Genomic DNA, 20,619 nt, shown 5'->3' with positions numbered 1-20,619 from the left:
AGACTTTGTTTTTCCTCTGTCTAAGGTTACAGCAGAATGGAATGGAAGTACAAGTAGTCAGATATAACATACTAGCCTGGGTGGAAATGAATTTCAGAGCCCACAGGCGCTGAGGATCATCTGGTATCTACTATTTGGGCTAGTTGCTTCACCAGGGCTCCTTTTTTTTTTTCTAATCTGTGAATTGGGTAGGCCAAAATGGCCACTAGTTGTAAAATCTTTAATAATCTGGCCCAAATAGCTGAATGTATAACAGTGTCTTATAGAGACACTTGTCAACAAAAAAAGTTTACTAAGCTGCATGGGCAGGGTTTCTCCATCTCTGTAATTGAAATAAACTGGAAAGAATCATTATTGAGGACAAAAGAAGTAGGCTCAGTTCTGACCAAACCCAGGGACTTAAACATCTCAACTAGACTCTACGGGCATCAGCTGCTCCACTTATAAACCAAGGGGATTTAAATAGACCACTTCTAGGCCCTTGTTAGCACTAACAAATGGGACACTCTAACCTACCTGTTTTAATTTAAATATAGGAAATCAAAACAGAGACTAACTTGCCCCATGTCAGGTAACTATTAGGTCTCCTAATTTCCAATAAATTGCTCTTTCTCTTTCACTACATTTCCCATCATTAAGCAGAATCTGTTTCAAATACAACACCACTAAGACAAACAAGATGAGCTTATGCCAGCGTCACTGAATACAAAACCTGAAACAAAATGGTTCCCCATAAAGTTGACCTCATTCTATGACAAAGTTACCATTGAATGATGTCAGAGTTTTTACCCAAAACACCTGGCTTCAACCCCTTATTGTCTCTGATAAAGGCAGGTCATAACTGTTCACTCATTACTACCAGGGAGCCATCGATCTCTGAGGAACATGACAGATGCCATCAAATGTGGAACACAAAGGTAACAGAAAGAGATCATCATGTCCCTTCTAACCTCCCCGTAAAAATTACAATGAATAACCTGACAAGGAGAACAATGATGGAAAAAAATATCCATAAGTCTTTCTGAAAATCTTTGAGAGTCTGAAGTAGCTGTCTCAAGAGCCCTAATCATGTGGAAGGCCTGGGACAGGACCTTCTCAATGAACAAATCAGACTTAAGTTCCCTCCAAAATTCAAGATGAGGTCATTATAGTTTTATTTCATGGTGGTTCATTGTATTGCCGAGTTGTAATGGGACCTAAAAAGCAATTACTCTTTCAATTGTGCATGTGGCTTATAATTTAGATAGTCCATCCTTCAGAGTATGATTAAAAGAAACATGCAAACAAAAAAAGTTCTCCTGTGTCCTGTTAGGCCTTGTACAAATCCTCAGATCATTGCAGGAGTTATCCAAAAAGGTTATACCAGAAAACAATGACAGAGTTGTCCCTTCTTTCGAAATGAGACTCTCTCATCCTCCGTGCGCAACTGTTCTGATGAACTCAGGACTTTCATCAATTTCCTGCACCGTGTAGGACCCCTGCAGCTGACTTTTGTGAATTTTCAGATGAATAATCATAAACGTTCACTCACCCTTTTGGCCAGCAGGCATCACATCCACCCGTTCATGGTTGACAGCAAATCTGAGAGGGGATCGAAGCCCTCACCATGGCCCAAATGTTTCGTTTGGAAACTGGAATTGTCAGCAAAAGCTCCTGGGACACTGCAATACACAAATATTTTTTACACATAACTAAGATGTAACTTCTAAAACCACCACTTCCTTAAACTTGAAAACAGCAAGACAGACATAGAATCTAGAGGTAGGGGAAAACACCTTCCAGACAAGGGTATGTCAATACATCAAGTGTGATGCTGTAAAATATGAACCGGAAATACTGTTTTGAAAGATACATTTACCAATTACTTCAAGACATACATTAAAAAGTTGTTGTTTATTGCAGACTTTGTGCCAAATATTTTACATATTTTGGCACGGCAAAAATATCACATCCCATTACAAAGTGCTCAGGTAAGTATAAGATGTTTTAACTCAAATCTTACATGGATAAATGTACCATTTCCTATTAAGCAATTATCCTTTCCAGAGGATGAAAAAACATGAAAATACTAAATAATTATAATTTAAAATTATTTTTAAAACAATAATGAACATCAAAACTAGTAAGAGACGTTACCATCTCATTTTTTCCTCCAAAATAATTCTAAAAATGTCTCTGAATTACCTAATGAGCAAGACTCACGGAGATACTTCCATCAAGAGAGAACATACTGTATAACGTGCAAGGGTCAAAATGGAGAAGTGTGAATTCTGGACTCACTATTGTCACCAATCAATTGTGTGGCCCCAGGAAAGCCATTTAAAACCTCAGGATTCAGTCTCTTCATCTGCAAAGTCAGATCTGCAAACCGATGTTCCCCAAGTCTCTTCTACCTCCTACTTCTGTCTTCTTTGATAAAGCTTACTTATCCTAAATTAAAAACTTAAACTATTAGCTTCTCTATTAAGCTTCCTGATTGAAAAGAAGATTTTTGCCAGTTATCACTCTTATGTTGATCTGCCATCAACACTAAAGATGTGCTGTGGGCAGAGGGTTTTGCACATACGTAGAAAAATTCTCACCCTGGCACTGGTGCCCAACCCTGGTGAGCTGCCACCCTTGGCAGCTGACAGCATCCCCTGGGTGCTCATGTAAGGCTTCCACTCCTCTCCAGAGAGTACAGCTCCAACTCTTATGGAAGGAATTCTGCCCCAATCTATCACAGATCACTGTTTCTCAAACTCTGGTATGCATAAGCATAACTTAGAGAGCTTTTTAAAATACAGATTCCTGGGCCCCATCCCCAGAAATTCTGATTCAGTAGTTCTGGAGTGGGGCCTGAGAGTCTGCATTTCCATCAAACCACCAGGGAATGCTCATACCACCGATCGGGGACCACAGTTTGAGTCCAGATGATAAAGCCCCATTTTCTAAGCCTCAAGCAGCCTTGAAACCCAAGCAGCGTTTCCAAGGCTCAGAGAGACTCACCAAGGCTAATGAGTTGATGTCACACAGCAAAAACGGGGCTAAACTGTGGACCATCTTTAGGATAAAATCCAAACTTCTTTCTGTGACCTAGAAAGCCTGCATAATCGGGTCCCTTCCTACTTCTCTGATGCCACTCCAGCTACCAATCCAATCTCCAACAACAGCACAGATACAGTATCCTTTCTACCCTTTCAAGCAAGCCAAGTATTTTCTTGTCTCAGGCCTGCTGCACTGCTTTTCCAGCTACCTGGAATGCTACAACCTTACTCCTTACACAGTTGGCTCCTTCTCATAACTGTGTCTTAGGGGCAAAGGCCACTTCAAAAGGCTGTCTTGCTTACCTCCTTAAACTAGGTTCCCAGTGACTTCAATTACATCATCCTATTTGCTTTCTCCAGAGCTCTTGTCATAATCTATACTCTTTTTCTCATTTATTCACTTGTCTCCCCCACTAGACTATAAGCTCTATAAGATAAGGGAACTTCTATGTTGTATTTCTCAGTATATTCCAAAACTTCAGAAAAATGCCTGACTCATAGCAAGCATTTAATATAAATTTATTGGGTCAACAAATCAATCAACAATTAAAAGAATTAATTCTTCAGCATCCTATAAAGATATAACTGCCATTAATTGAACACTCATTATGCGCTGAATCTTTTTTCAAGTATTTTACAACAATTATTTCATTTAATTCTATTCTTACTTCGCTGTTCCTAGTAGATATCTTATAGTCTTAATATGCAGATAAGAAAACTGAGCACAGACAGTTTTAGCAACTTGCTCAAGATTGCACAGTAGCAGGGGGTTGACTCTACAAAGCTTGCACTCATAAGAACTCCGTATTTTTCTGGTCAATAGACTAATACAAAAATTTTAAGTGCCTACACTTTGTACCAGACACACTTCCGACTCAAGCTTCCTCAAGTGAGTTTTGGCTGCAAGGCCTCACAGAGGATACTTAACCTTTCTGGTCCTGAGCATCCTTGTCTATACAGGGAAAGCTAAGGCACCCCACAGTGACCAAGCAGATAATGTAAGAGAATGAAAGAGGCCAAATGTAACGCATAGGGAGCGGTGAGGAATGTGGCAAACTGGAAGACCAGGGGTTTCTTGGCTGAAGAGGGAGCCAGAGCACTCAGAGGCCAATTACTGCCACATGGGAACAAAAGCTCAGGACTACAAGAACTTTCAAGTCTACAAACGAAGGCAGTAATCCAGACTACTATTTTGGGAAATTTCATAATTTTTCAAAGAGAATAGCTAATCTTAATAGTACACATTAAAATAGAAAAAATGAAAGAAAGAAAAACAGAACTTGCAATCCTTGAACCAAATGACTGTTGAGGTCACACCATGTCTTTAGGTTTGTGATTCTTAGAGGGATCCAGAAGCACAGAGAAGTTATACAAGTGAACACAGTAGGTCTCTGGACAGATAAGGGTTCTCTAGAGAAATTGTCTCGAGCAAGTTTGGGCAGGAACTGGAAGATGGGGTGAAGCAGGCATTCGACAAAATCAGAATACGGTATTCAAAGGATTCGAAGCCTTTGGTGGCTTAGTAGGCACTTAGAAGGTGGGTAGTAGGCAGGTCACCCCAAAGAACAGCAGTGACGGGGGAGAGCTGGGGGAAGAGTTCACGTATTCATGTAGCAGCTTTACTTTCCATTCAGGATGGGAGCAGCTGCAGGTTTCTAGCTAAGACATAAGTTGGTCAAACAATGATCAAGGAGTATGACCATTAGTGCTGTCTTGCTTGACTTCCTAAAACATTGAAGTCATCAGGTATATCCAAAAATAAGGGATAAACTATGACTGTGGCCTGTGGAAATGTTTTTGTTTGTGTTTGTGGGTGTTTTGTTAAGAGTCCAAGAGGCCCAGGATCGAATTCCATCTCTACCAAACTCTCTAACTCTAACCAAAATACCATATAAATATATAGTGTAGGTTTTATATGTATTTATATTATGTATACTATAAAATACAAACATATATTATAAAATATAAGCCCTATAACTCTAACCAAAATACTACATAAGCTATATATACTATCGTTTTTATATGTATTTTATAGTATGTATACTATAAAATTTATACTGTATACGGATTATAATACATACATATACATACATATATATACTATAAAATACAAGCTCTATAACTCTAACCAAAACTCTGAGCTCTAGAAACGAAAAATAGAGCAACTGAAATTTTTTAAAAACCACCTGAAGAGACGAGAGATATGCAAATAAATTATCCAGAACACCACCCAGAGAGGCAAAAACTGTCTACCTAGATTGTATATCCAGAAAAACTATCTTTCAAAAATGAGGGTGAAATAAACATCTTTTCAGACAAACAGAAGTAGTTCACCACCCTACCAGGACATTTAGAGAGATGTATATTTCAGACCAAAAGAAAATGATTTCAGGAAGAAGGTTCTCTGATTTAAGAAGGAAGGGGGAGCCAAAATAATGGAGACCTTGTGTGTAAATAAACAGTAAATGCACTAAAATGATGCGCAGGTCTCAAAAATTAAAGAAAAGAAAAAGTCTGTCCACACCATCCCTGGCTCCCTACCCCAGCTCACTCTTTACGCTGTAGCAGTAGCAATCACCAAGGCTTGGACTGCAAACTTGAGTGTGCAACTGGGGCACCAGCTGGAAATGCAGGTTCCCACCCCACCCCCCTCACAGTCCAGAGATTCTCAATCAGGTCCCAGGAATCTGCATTTCTACTAGATACTCCAGGTAATCCTGATGAAGAAGGGTCCCTGCCTCCACTCTGAACAGCACTGCATTGCTCTCCATCACTTTAGGGCCAGGAATCCAGGGATCCCGGGGGCTTAGGCCGGGGAAGTCACAGCTGACACACCAGCCGGTCTTTGTTCTTTTCCACTTCACTAGAGCCCCAGAGGGCACCGTGGCCCAGGGGGTCAGCAGCAACCCTGCCTCAACCCTGCTAATCAGGAGCTGCAATAAATTAAAAGCCCATTAAAATATTTTAGAGAAAAGCCTAGAAGTGCTGAAACATTAATTGTGCCATATTCAATCTGTTTTCCTAGAGATTTGAAAAGCCAGATTACCATCTTGGGGGTCATTAGAAAGAATGAAGCTTTCTCCCTTTTCAATTTACATATTTAAAAATGCATATATTCTTGCAGTGGCTACTACACAGGCTTTCCAAGTCCCATGGCCACTCCACAGTCTAGCCATGGAGAAAGAAGCCTGGATGCCATGGGGTCCTGCCTTGTTCTTGAAAGTAAAGGAACCAAAGCCCAGGGCCCATGGTTGCAAAACAGCTCGGGAACACAGGTAGAGGCAGCCACGAAACAACAGCGATATTTTCTTGTTTTGTTCTCCCCTGTTTACTTTTCCCTGAAGCAATCCTCGTTCAGTACAAAAGTCTGCAGGGAGCTGGAAAGAGCAGCTGTGGTTCCCTGAGGCCAAGACCTAGCAATCAAGTTGTTTACCAAACACTGCCAAGCACCAGGAAAACAACAACAGCACAGGCAGTATTTGCATCTGTTTTTCAAAAACAACCTCCACAAGTCTGGGGCCTGCTCTGGTACTTCCTTGCACGGCTGAGAGGAGAACTTAGAAATTAAAAGCATGAACTGCATTGGTTATTAGCCCCCATGCCTAAATGTAATCCATTATTCCATTTCTTTTAAAGAGTGCCTATCCTAAAAAAGGATTGGGAGTCTGCAGAATTTCAAAGCAGTGGATTGATACAGACAACGTGCTTGTCACTGACATTTCCAAGCAAGCTAATAGTGGTCATGTTAGCAAACTGACATGATTTGCTGACCATCCAACACCTCAAGACATCCAGCAGCGGCTCTCAATCTTGAACAAGCAGCAGAATCTCTAGGAGGGCTAATAAAACACAGATTGCTGGGCCCCTCCCCCAGAGCATCTCATTCAGTAGGTCCAGGGTGGGGCCTGAGAATCTCTAGCAAGTTCCCAAGTGATGCTGGTGCTACTGGTCCATGCACCACGCTTTGGGAACAACTGCTCTCAAGCTAGGTGCTTCCCAGCCATCCTGAAGATCTGAGAACTCATTTCGCACCTTGACCTCTCCCATGAATTATCTGAGTAGGGCAGTGTCATGCCCAAAGGAGTTCACAGAACAAAATGCATGGGACCCTTTTCCATGTGCTTCTTCAGATCTTCCACACACCATCCCCCCAGCCCCTCCTCTGTGTCCTGGAAGGCTGCCCTGTGTGAACTACGCCAACACCTAGTCTTGTCCTCTGGCTTCCAGCTGCGCCACCCAATGGAGGTTTCATCTCCAGAGGAGAAAAAAGATGGGGTATTTATCGCCAGGCTCCCTCCTCACCAGGGCACTGCCAGTTGACTGAGTCCGGCTATGAAGGGTCACAGCTTCTGCCAGACAGCCCTCTCCACAAAGCTACTCTCTCCAGGTGCCAGTAACCACCATCCACCCTTCTCTTGTCCTTTCAGGCCCAGGAGAGGTAAAAGCCACCTATTTCCTGCAGGGACCCTGACACAAAAATCAAATTCAATGTGTTGTCAATGAATCTCCCTTGGTTTTAGAATGCTAAATCTGGAATTTTATATACCCACATAATATAAACATGTATGGATATGTGTGTATACACATGTATACACACATATATATGTACCTATGAATGTACATACATGTACATCTTTATAGATTTTTTAACGTAGCTAAATCAGATTGGTCAGAAGACCTGGGAGCCCCAGGGCCAAGGCCATCTCATGTGGTTTGCACTGATGTTCCCTCAGGTCCCATGTGCCACAGGAAGCGTGGGCCCACTTTGTCTAATCAGTTATACAACCTGATAGGAAGGACGGCATTTGTGAGAACTTCAATCCTTCTCTAATTTACTAACTTAGTTTCCTTTGTTGCAAATAGCACCAAAATAGAAAGGGAACAGAAGTGGGTGGAGCAGGCTCCATCACCAACTCCTGTGAATAACTTTCTGACAATGCTGAACCCAGTTCAAAAAGCACGTCGGCTGCAAAAAAAAGGTGTGTGTTGTCAGCTCACAAATAAAATGCCAATCTGCCTCAATTAATAAGGCTTGGAAAAGAAGAACAAATAATACTTCTGTTTTTAAAATAATAATAACCTTGAATGTACCCTAAATAAGCATCTGTCTGAACAGCGAAGTTCGAAAGTTCTAGTAAAAATGATCACCTGGATTTAACCAAATGGGTCACTACACCAATGTGTGTGGCTTTGGCGAACCCACTTGACTTCACTTCAGTTTAGTTCCCTAGAACTAAGCACTATTACTTTTACTTAACGTTCACTAGTAAGATTTCTTTCAATTTACCAGAGGACTTTTTCGGTATCTATGCTCAAAAACAAGTTTTTAAGTAAACCCATTAGATTAATTAGAACGCTTGGGGAATACGGTTTCTAAGTAATTACTTTTCTAGTTCACTGAGGCACAACCAGAAACCTTTTTTGTTTGTTTATTGCTCTTTTTCACTAAAATCTTAACATTCCATTTAAAACTTAAAAGCTGGTGAGTTTTTCCTGCCGCATTCGTCTGGCCCCTCCCCCCAGCTCTTTGATAAATAGCCCAGCTAATGTCTGAACCCTGCTATAGAAAATGAATGAATTAACTGTAACCCCCTCTTCCAAGATAAGATGTACCATCATCCTGCTCCTGTCTGGCCATCCCAGAATCCCTCTTCTGTATTGAAGAGATTCCACTCATTCTTCACCTTGGCTCCACCGCACACTTCTTCCCACTGCCTCTATTTAGCAACATCATGATGAAGCTGGAGACTTGCCTTGTTCCATGTACTCCACATCCCTGACTTCAGGCAAATAAAGAGGGAAGAGTTTGCCTCTCCTTAATTCCTTTTCTTAGAGCCAAATTATTGCTCTGCTAACAGCCCACCTTGCCTGTCATCTCCCCCAAAGAAAACCCCATTGTCCCTCTCTACTGTGACTCCTTGATCCTTCCAAACCCTTCTTTTGATGACCATGTGTGAGGGAATCACTGCTCCCAGCCCAGTCACATGGCTTTCACCTCTAAACGTCAAGGATGCTCTTCTACACCTTTCTCAGCTGTTTCAGTATCTGGTTCACAATTTCTGTCTAGATCCCTTCAGGGTGGCCACTTCTATCACCTCAATAGCCATGCAGATGGTCCTTGCAACAGCCTGGCGAAGGCTTACTTCAGGTGTGGTACAGACAAAGCACTCAAAAAAATTTTCTATTGAACGAGTGAATACATACCTGGTTATCTTAACTTCCTTACCCTGAAAGCTTCCAGCCCATCAGAGAAGCAGTAGAAGGCAGCAGTTGAGAGCATGGGCTGTGGAACACACTGCCTGTGTCCCATCCCACCTATGCTGCTTACTAGCTGCAACCTTGGGCAAGTTCCTCCCTACCCGAAAATTAGGATAATTTTTGCCCATACACAGTAAGGGCTCATTAAGTGCTCATTACTTCCTCTGTACCTGAGGGGATGGCCAGAACTTGGATCTCATCATCCCTCAGAACTGCTCCACCTCTAAGACTTTGAATTCTGAAATTCACTACCAACCTCCCATTGAGCCACCTCTCACTGGGTCACTCCTCCTGAACTTGCTCCTGGACTGCCCTGAGACATGCCACCACCACCTCCGGCCCATGACTCCTCACCACGCGCACAGTCCATCATGCCCTTTCTGAACTCCCTTTTACATCGTCTAAGGCTCGCTCCATGGCGACCAGCACCCCTTTAAAGCCCTGTATTACTCAGGACGCCCTTGACTTTTCTACCAACTTCCTGTTCCAGCTACTTCACCAGAGTGAGCTGGGTGAGGCAGGGGCTGGGTGTGATTCATGTTTTATAGCCTGGATGTCTACATACAGTGCCTGGCACACCAAAGGTCGTTATGTGTCACGTTAATCTGGAGCTCTTTCAGGGAGCCAGAAAGAGTCCCCATAAGACTACTTGGCACCCAATCTACAACAAGCTGCTATTTAAGAATCATGGGACCTCCAGGCTCAATTTCACAAATACCTTCCACTCCTGGTTCAGTTCAACAGCCCAAAATACAAACCTTCCACTCCCAGTGGCAAACTGGGCTGAGCTCAGAGAGCGGGCCTTGCGCAAGGCGGGCCGCCTGCTGGCAGGGCAAGTGGCTTCCCTGTCCTTGAGGCCCAGGGGAGCCTCAGGAGCTCCCTGGAAGAACAGTCAAGTGAACAGATAGCTGGCTGCCATCTGGGCTCTTTATAAGGCTTTTGTGGTAAACATGTTTACTTTCTTTTCATTGGCTGGGCTTATCACGATCAAGTATTTTGTTTTGAGTCTTGCTCTATAAACATGTTTCTTCAAGGGGAGAGCTTTTTTGATAGCCAGCACACATTTTTTCACACTTTTAAATTCAAAACATATTTTTCACAGCCTGTGGTAAACAACTCAAGGTGGTAAACAAATTATACTATTTCGTCTTCACACTAGAGAGGTAATCCCTACGAGTCTGTTCAAAAGCTTGAACTGGATTGTGGGTAACCAAGGCTCTCTACTGGATGAGAACAAGAAGCACATTCATAGTGATGACATGACTAACAAGAAAAACTTACAAGGGCGGGTCCTGCAGAAGGAGAGTAGCAAACCTGAGCCTCAGTTTCCCCAGCAGTAACATCCTACGAGAAGCTAGCCGCAGTGACAACAGAGGTCGTCTTGTTAATTGATGGGATCCATATTCGCTACGAAAAGTTAAGGTCACAAAGCCAGCATATAGAGCTGACATGGAGGGGAAAAATAAAACAACTTTTCAAAGAATGAAGAACCAACTAGGTCACTATATTAACTGCAATTCTTCTGAGACTTGTTCTCTGGGATGACTTTTGCCTGCTTTACAATTAAGAAAAAGGCGGTGGCTTCGACTATAAAAAGGAGAAGGCCTCCATTACTGGAAAAGGAAAAAATATAAGAGTTTGGCGGGGGGCGGGGGGGGGGGGGGGTTGCCTTTTTAGGAAATCAATGGTCTTAAAGCAGTATTTAAAAGTGCTATTTATGAGAGTCACTCTGTGGGATGAGGCATGAAGTCCCACCACACTTGGGCCAAATCTCTCTTCTAGAGAATTCTCTGTCCCAATATTCCAACTAGAAACGAAAGCATCTTACCACAGGCCTTGGAGGTTAATTACAAATTATACTTAAAAGAATAAAATCACAGAAGCCAAATTCTTTGTTAAAACAAATAATACTCCCCCACTCTCAAATCACCTTCTCAGCTCATACCCAAATTAAAGTTAAAAAACAACAACAAAATTAAGGTTGTGGCAGCATAATAAGATAAACACCCTCATTTACTAAGCGTTATTATTTCATCACCAATGGTGCTGCAGGGAGGGGATGACGTGAGAAGGCAGAGTAACCCCATAAGGCGCTTTATCATCATTCAAGATGGATGACGTATAGAACACAACACAGGCATCAGAGAACAAATATACTAAACAGACTTCTTTTCCAAGGTTATAACATGCTTCGGGATGCATCAGCCGGGGGCTCAGGAGGAGGGGCCAAGGGCATTTTGAGACGGCCACCTCCCTGACATTCAGGACATTCCAATCAAGGAAGGAGAACCAAAATCAATAGTTTCCCAGGCAGCTGTAGCAGAGGGCAACAACCCAGGGCGGTGGGCACTGCATGACCCATCTTAGTAGGAAGAGCAAACTTTGTCCCAGCTTAGCCAACAAATGTCTGAGAGCTTTTGCAAGTCAGGAAGCTTCTCAGATCCTGGGTTTCCCTTCCTATAAACTGACCGCATTGAATGCCACCTTTCTGAACACCACCACGTCACAATTTTATGCCTCGGTCTCAAATCACAAACGCCACTTCAGGGGATGACCGACAATTTCAGGCTCCATAATCCAATCAATACAATACTTACAGTGCTTTCGAACAAGCCACAAAGTCATCCAAGCTCCCACAAGTGAGGAGCAGAAATGGAATTTCAAGTTAATGTGACGCTGGCTGGCCAGTGACTAGTCATCAAGCATACTTCAGCTTTTAGTTGTCTGAGCAGACAGCTGACTCAGCGGGAATACAGTTACCCAGCCAGCCACGTCCATCTGACCCACGGCCTCAAAGTAATTTGTCTTCAATCTTAAAAACCAAAAAAGTGAAGTGACTAATGAAATGACTGAAGAAGAACTTCCAGACAGTTCTTACAAAGTTAAAAATAAGAAAAAAGAAAAAGTAATCACAACGGTGAGTAGATAAAGAAGAAATGAACCAGCTCAGAGTTGTCCAGTGTCTGACGGCCACACGTCCTTTTGAGAGGGGAGGCATGCACATTCCAGGGTGTGGAATGACATGGTCTGGAAACGCCTCAGGAGACCAGAGAAGAGCTGATGAGGAGGACCACGTCATCAAGAAAAAGTGTCAAAGAGTTAAAGTGGTGAAATGCCTGTTGTAAATACAAGAAAAAAGGAACTCATTGGCCTTTCACCATGGGAGGTCTTTGGACAATCTCCTGAGGACAGTCAGTTCTAAGACCAGCTAACGTGTACAGAGCCCTGACTGCACGCCGGGCACTCCATACCAAGCGTTTTCATCCCTCTTATAAGCCTTGCAACAGTGGCGCAAGTCAGTACCACTATCTCACAGACGAGGAGGAAACTGAGGCTCGGAGATGTGAAGCCATTTACCCAGGGCCACAGTTAGTAAGTGACAAAGCCACAGATACCTGAGAGACAAGTCTCCTCCCTTAATGACACCGAATACTACTGCGTGCCACTCTTCCAACAGCTCCAGAGGGAAACGGGAGAACCTTTGGAAAGGCTCACAAGATAAAGATTGACTGGGATACAATGGGTAGAATTCTACTGGGAGCTTCACGCGGCCTCCCACAGTCTAAATCTCTTGGCTTCTTACTTGCAGTCAGGCAAATCCTGGGAAGGAGGGAAGCAAGGGGCCACATGAGCCCAGGAGGTGTGTCCTGGAAGTCACAAGGGACATCCCCACTGAGAAAGGAGACAGGAGAAGAGGGGCTTATGTAGGCAACTGAGGCACCCATTCAGTCCTCCTGTCTCCTGTGCAAAAGGGATGCTCTCTCCTCCTCTCAAGCCCCTCTCTGTTCTCCTATTTCCTTCTGATTGATAATCCTGGGCACTGTCCCCACCTTCCAGCCTTCCCTCTTCCCCTCCACGAATGTGGCCTGCTAGTGTCTCCAGGATGAGACTCTTCAAATGAAATTCAGTCAAACGTTTACTGAGTCCTGCTCTGATTAACTGTGGTACACACGTTTGGGGGTGGGGGGTGACATCCAGGCGCAGTCGTCTTCCCAGCACGAGAAGTTAAATAACAATACGTGATTTAAATAACATTTCAAGACAACAATGAGAGTCGTGTCACGGGGAGCACATGATTAATTGCCAGATGAAGTCTACAGACAATAACGGCTGCAAAGTTCAAAAGGAGGGAGAGATCACTTCCAACAAATACATCCTAGGTTGCAAACTCTCCCCTGAGTTCCAGTTCCCGGTCAGCCTTGGCTGAGAGCATGGGAATTTGGCTGCCTGGCATCTGATTCTGGCTGGGACACTCACGGACCAAGAGAGTCAAGCTCTCTGGGCCTCAGTTTCCTCAGTTGTACACGGCGTAATGACAGTTCCTACGTCATGGAGTGGTTTGGGGATTAAGTGGGATAATGCACATAAGCCTTAAAACAGGGTAAGTGGTGATATTATACCTCCTGGCAGCTCCCCAGCTCCACTCTCCACGGTCCTGTATGCACCATCAGAATCCTCACTCTCTCTCTTCATTCTCTCTCCACTGGCCCTCCCGCCCGACGTCCCTGTGTCTGCCAAAGCCGTGCCTTCTATTCCAACAAGCTAGAAACCCTGATGAGGTTCCATTCTGCCCTTCTCCCCAGTACCAGCCAGTGCCATGCTCACCTCTCCCTTGGTCTCCACGCTGGCTCTTGCATCCATGTTTCCCTCCCCATTTCGAACATCCCAGGACAAGACCAGGAACTGGAGAGACAAGGTGCCGGGATTCAACTCCCAACTCTGCCAGAAAGTCGCCTCATTTGTGATTTTGGACAAATTACATAACTTCTCTAAACTCTGTTTCTGCATCTATAAAATGGGGTCAAAGAGAGTCCCCACCTCAAAGTGTTGCTGTGAAGATTAAATTAGACAGGTCAAGAGCACTGCACACAACACCTGCCTCCCGACAGGAGAGCTGCTGTTCTCCTCTGCTTGGACCACACAATGAAAATGGAACATCAGCGTCCGGCTGGTCTCTCCTCTCTCAATTCTGAGAGTCACTTCCCATCCTTTGTGATACTAGATTTAGGTTAGTGACCCATAGAGCATAATTATGTTCCATTTTTCTTTTGAGCCCATCGATCTAACACCACACTGAAGTTTCACAAATAGAAATGGGCATGCTCATACATGGCTGGGTTCAGGGTGAGCTAGCACAGCTTTTGCAGGGGGTGATTTGGCACAGCTTCGGCAGCCTTAAAACCATGCTTCCTGTTCACTCCTTACTCTCCAGAATTGATCCTAATGATACACAGTCTTGTGTCACTTAATGATGAGGATACATTCCAAGAAATGTGTCATTAGGCGATTTCATCATTGCACGAACATTCTAGAGTGTACTTACACAAACCTAGATGGCATAGCCTACTACATACATAGGCTACACGGTACTAATCTTATGGGACCACCATCATATACGTAGTCAACATTGACCAAAACATCCTTATGCAGCGCATGACTGTAGTAACCAGTGGTGAAAATTTAGTTTACAAGGTTGCAAAGAAACACATCACAGCATCGTCTATGGCATATAAAAACTGGGAAAAATTAACATCTGATAAATTTCAAACACATTATGATTCCTACTGATGATGAAATACTATGCAGCCATTAAAAAGGTTTGTAAAATTAAACCGAATGTGACACATGACCCCCAAATCATACCTGCTCATCAAATGTTTGTTGAATGAGATGTTGCTAAGTAACAAAGATGTGCTACAAAAACTGATTCTTTTTTAAAGTTATGGTTGGTATGTTTACCGTGTGCCAGTTACAACAAAAGAGTACATTATATACACTGAGCTATTACAAACCCCAATGAAGTAAGTTTTATTTATTTATTATTCCAATTTTAAAGACTGAAAATGGAGACGGACAGAAATTAAATAACTTGTCCCAAGTCACATAGCTAATAAGGGAAAGCTACAATTTAAACCCAAGTCTTATTCCAAAGTCCTTGCTCTTTTCTAATGCTGCTGCTCAGACAAGTATTAGTATATTTATAGTTACAGTAAGTATATTTCCGTAGGAAAAAGACTAGAAAGGTAGACAGAAAAACACTAGCAGTAATTCTCTCTAGGGGGTGAAAATATAAATAATTTTTATTTATTTCTGCTTTGGTTTCAAAATTTTTTACCTTTACCATAAATCACTTTCGTAATAAGGGACAAAGTTTTTCTGTTTTAAAAACCCAAATGTCAGCCATCCACTTCCCCTTCCCTGTGACAGATGCAGACACTAGCAAGCACTGGGCTTGTGGGGGAGTCAGTGCTGCCCAGTGGTGAGGGGTTCGGGTGCTGGAGTCAGATCAGCCTGGATGTGGACCATCAGAAGCTCTGGCCAATCTGCTCAGGGCTGCTGTGAGGCTGCAAAAGGCAGGTACGCGCAGGGCTTAGATCAGGCTCACCCATACTAAATACTCGGTAACACTAGTGATTAGTATTATTCCCAGTGACATCTTCACCACACTCAACACACTTTAGAGCCTCTCTCTGGAGACGGAACCAAAACGTGATCTAAGATAGCATGTCCCAATATCTTTTAACTGATAATCCTAACAGATGCAAAAACTACCCCTCCTGAGCCCCCAATCTCCCAGGGCTGGCAAAGCATCAACGTAGACAGGCCTGGAGCATGAATACTTGGCTTAGAATCCCAGCTCCGACCCTGGCTGGCTCTGAAATGTCACTTCATCTCCTTGCCTCGCTTACAAAACAGAGACAGCAACAGCTCCTACCTCACAGGATTGTGGTGAGGACCGAAAGAGATAATGTACACAAAATCCTTGCCCTGTGTCCAGCCCACTGTGAGTTCTCAAGAACTGTTAACCTATATTATTACTTTACCATCCACTAACACAGCTCTACTTGCCACGTGGATTTGGTCAATCCTTACAGGTTTTCTTCCCTGTAAAGGTCTTCTTACCATCATTTTCCATATTTAAACATTATACTATAATATGGAATAGACTTTTGCAAATGACATATGCCCTCCTGTACATTCCGATCAGCTCCTATATTAGTTTGCTTTGGCTGCCAACAAAGTATCACACATTAGGTGGTTTAAACAACAGAAATTTATTTTCTCATAATTCTAGAGGCTGGAAGCCTGAGATCAAGGTGTCAACAGGGTTGGCTTCTTCTGAGGTCTCTCTCCTTGGCTTATGGATGGCGTCTTCTCCCTGTGTCTCCACGTGGCCTTCCCCGCATGTGTGTCTGTGTCCTAGTCCCTTCTTTTAAAGACACCACTCATATTAAATTAGGTCCTACCCTAATAATTTCATTTTAACTTAATTACCTCCTGAAAGACCTTCTCTCCAAATACAGTCACATTCTGAGGTACTGGGGGTGAGGACTTCAACATATGAATTTGGGGGATACATGGTTCAGCCCATAACAGCTCCCCACGTCCTGGAAGAGGAGGAGTAGACCTCAAATTAAGACTCAGTTACCTTGGGCCTTGGCAATTTGAGCAGGGACAGTTCCTGGGGAAGATGCAGGCATACGGGCGTAGCAAGATGGCAGGGTTTCCTCTTAGACACCATGTGTACCCTCCCCACAGTGTTAGAGGTGACCGCCCCCGTCCTCCCAGACCCCAGGCCAATGACTGCCAAGCAAACTGCTCAACGAAGCCGTGGCTGATCAGGTCAGCAGACCCAGCTATTGCTCACATTTCTGTCTGTCAAAAGACAGGATGGAAAGTGTTCATTCCTGGCACGGACTCCCCTAATCTGGGCTCGTGAAATAAACATAAATCACAGCTGAAGGTCATTTTTAAAAAAATCAGTACTTACTTCATTAAACCCAATTTTTAAAAAAACACGCAAAACGGAGTTTCTTGAGCCACAGCGTATAATTTACAAAGTGCAAATATCTAAGATACGTGTGCTAAATTTAAAGAAACAACTATTATTAAACACTCCATTATGTAAGGCAGCGAAATATATTTGCACTCTGTACATCCGTTACAATATTTCAACTGAGCCCCACGATGTTTGGCAGTTCTTTCCTTCGGTGATAATAAAAGGCTTTTCTTTCCATTAAATATCTAAATTAAGTCAAATAGTATATGTTAAATAAGCCCATAAGTCCTTTTGTATGATGCAATGAGGTCTTGAAATGCTTATCTACTGAGCACTGTAACGTAAAGGCCAGCGGTTTACGTCCCCTGCAGAGCCCCGGGACCCTGCTGGCTTGGCCAGACTGTGAAAATAAGCTTCAAATGACCAAACGCAGCTACAACTTTAAAAGTAGGAACCAGACCAGACACAACAAACCACAGAGTAGTCGCCTCACTTGTCATAATTCATGTGTGTGGAATTCGACTGTAAAAGCATTCACAGAGCGCTCACTTGCCTCCGTCGGGGCATTCCGTGTGGAATGTCAGATTTTGAAAAGCTGCTGATAAGCCACTCCTGATTACAAGTCCACACGTTGTAGCACTAACCAAAAAAATATTTATCCCAACCCCAAAACAGCCTTGTCCGTGCCATCTCACCCTAAACAATGCAGGCAAGTGTCAACATTTTTAAATATCCAGGTTATAAAAATATGTACTCAACTGGGGGCCCTGTATTAACATCAGGTTTCTTTTCTGTTTTTTTTCTTTTAACTTCCACTTTTACATTATTCTCCATTTTGATGGCCTACATAATGATCACTTATAGCAAGCTGTTTTTGGAGAATAATTTCATCACGGTTCAATGACTCAAAAATATCATTCTTACAGATTTTTAGAAGAGAAACTTGAATGGATAAATATATACATGTGTAGATTTCAAAACCATGCATGTATATATAAATATAAATGCATGAAAATGTAATAATCCAATTAGCACATCTTTTTTGGAAACCAAATTAATCTTAACAAAACTGGCCTAAGCGTCAGGTAGAAACCGGAGGAAGTGCCTGTGACGATGATGATAATAATAGCTGCCACTAATTCAACATTTACTACGTGCCAAGTGCAGTGTCAAGCCCTTGACATACATTTGTCTTCATCTGGCTCCTCACCACGATGCTCTCACAGAGGAATGCATCTTTTACAAATAAGGAATTGTGGCTCAGAGATGTTAAGTCACCTGCTCAAGGTCACATAGCAATCGAGTGCAGGAACCAGGATTTGAGTGTAGTTCAAATTGTGCTATATTGCCTCCCAGTGGTGCCTCAGAGACAGGATAGGGCCTGGCTAAGGGTAGGATCACATACCTGACCCCTAAATGACCTCTTATCTTGGCTAGGGACAGGCCGCACAGCCGAGGCCCCATCTCAGGAGAAGATCCAAGAGGACACGCACCCGGCCAGCAAGGTAGAAAGTGAAAAGAGCTACCTCCCGTCTCTCCCAGAGGCACAGAGAGGAAGAAATCCCTACCCGAAAATGAATCCCTAAGCTTCCCCAATTATGACCTCATTGCCTTATTACCAAAAGCATCATATGTTCCTGAAGAGTCTAGTCTGCCCCTGTTGAGAAACACTCAAGGAGCACATATCCAGGAGAAAAGCAATAGCAGTCTTCTTCTTTCTAGAATGCAACCTAACTGTGCCTGGGTGATAAAGGATGGCTAAAGGGATGAAAGCAGCAAAGTGCTGCATTACCCTTTTTCTGAATGCCTCTTCCAACAGGAGCTGGTCCCTGCCCAGTAGAGCAGAAGGAGACCGGGTGTCAGCCAACTTGGATTTCAGTTTCCACTCTGCCCCACATCTGGGTTCCCAGTCTCCTCTTCCCACAGTGAAGGGTGAGAAAGACAATCTCCAAGTCTGATTTATCTGAGGCTTTCTATGACTTTGTGAGCTTCCTTTGAGTGCAGCCAACCAGCACCCGAGTCCTGCCAAGCTCAAGCGCCAACACCTAACACCGAAGAAACGTCACCTTCAAGAGCTAAACCAAGCATCTTCTTAATGGAGCTCTTGGGATTAGCAGCGCACAGGAGGATCCCTGAATCACCAGCAGGGCAGTTTTAGGGCAACGTGAACACCATCTGCCCTGGCAACGATTAGCAGGCATTTCTAGCTGCCCCAGGCTCCCAGCCCAGCCCACATCTCAATCCTCCACTCCAGACTGGGTACCTATCTGCTCCCACCACATGTCCTCTGGGATGTCTAGACGTTTTAGACTCAACGCATCCAGAACTTGACCTTCCTCCTGAAACAAGCTCCACACACGTCCTTCCCCATTGCAATTCATGGCAACCACATCCTTCTAATCACACTCAGGCCAATGATCTTTGAGTCAATCTTGACTCATCTTTCTCTCAGATCCTACACCTATTCCATTAGGAAATCCTAGGGAAGCTCCTTCAAAATAGATCTAAAATCTACCCACTGCTCCTCACCTTCACCACCAACTTCCTGCTCATGGCCACCATCATCTCTGCCCTGCATCACCGTACAAGCTTCCTAACAGGCCCCCCTGCTTCTTCCCTCACCCCCACCCCCACCCCAGCTCTATTCTCACCACAGCAGCAAGAGGGATGCTGTTACAACTTAAATCAGGTCCGTCATGGCACCAGGACACTCAACCACAAGGCAAGTCCTTTAATGGCGAAGCCCCAGTTAGCTCTCAGAGCCCGCCTCCCATCACCCTCCTCCTGGTCCACTTCCTGTCACATTAGCCTCCTTACTGTCTCTCAATCCAGGCATGCCCTGCGCCAAAGGGTCTTTGCATTAACTGTTCCCTCTGCCTGGAATGTAGGGTGGAACTAACTCGCTTACCTCCTTCAAGTCTTTCCTCAAAGAGCACCTTTAAAGAGACTACCTGGCCCCACTAGCTAAAAGGACAACCCACTCCCAGCCCCCAGTACCGCCAATCCCGATTACCTTGATTTGTCTTCCCTTGCACACACCTTCTAACACACTATATAACGTACTTATCACATCTGCCTGTTTCTGCCCCTTGTCTCCAGAATATGAGCATCCACAGGGGTGGGAATTTGTTTTGTTCATGGATTTATTCCACATTCCTAGAACAGTGCCAAGTACAAAACAGGCCCTTAGTAAATATCTGCTGAGCGAATGACTGAGTGGACGCATGAATCCAGAGGAGTGGATATTCTGAGAAGGTTCTCTCCCCTGTAGGGCAGAGTGTGCTGTCTTTGCCTCCCAGATGCAAGAAAGAAAAACAGACACATCTGTACTCAGCAAACACCTGGCACAGGCACTGCAGCTCTATGTCCTCCACGTGGAGCAGACTCGGGGGAGCAGCTCAACTCTCCTGCCCACTGGTCCAGGCACAGACTCCATCTCACTTACACTACTCCCAGTAAGGGATGGAACACCCCAGCCCTCCATCACCCTTCCTTCAACGTGCCCTTCCACTTGCTGACAGAATGCTCAATCCTAAGACAAGAAAAACACAGTTT

General features: G+C 43.8%; 1 protein-coding gene across 9 annotated transcripts in view; it reads right to left on the bottom strand.

The window, feature by feature from the left end:
* FOXP1 (forkhead box P1) overlaps window positions 1-20,619 on the bottom strand; it is a 574,868-nt gene that overhangs the window by 489,308 nt on the left and 64,941 nt on the right. For 8 of the 9 annotated variants that reach the window (XM_046667607.1, XM_046667598.1, XM_046667622.1 and 5 more), the window contains exon 3: window positions 1,532-1,661. The gene's annotated coding sequence lies outside the window, so the exon portion shown is untranslated. Of the gene's footprint in view, window positions 1-1,531; window positions 1,662-10,042; window positions 10,060-20,619 lie in introns of those variants that run through there. The other variant, XM_046667639.1, reaches the window with a different exon arrangement.

Source organism: Equus quagga, chromosome 1 (genome assembly GCF_021613505.1).
Source record: "Equus quagga isolate Etosha38 chromosome 1, UCLA_HA_Equagga_1.0, whole genome shotgun sequence".
In the NCBI taxonomy this organism is placed as follows: Eukaryota; Metazoa; Chordata; class Mammalia; order Perissodactyla; family Equidae; genus Equus; species Equus quagga.
This window is presented reverse-complemented; position numbering and strand designations above follow the sequence as displayed.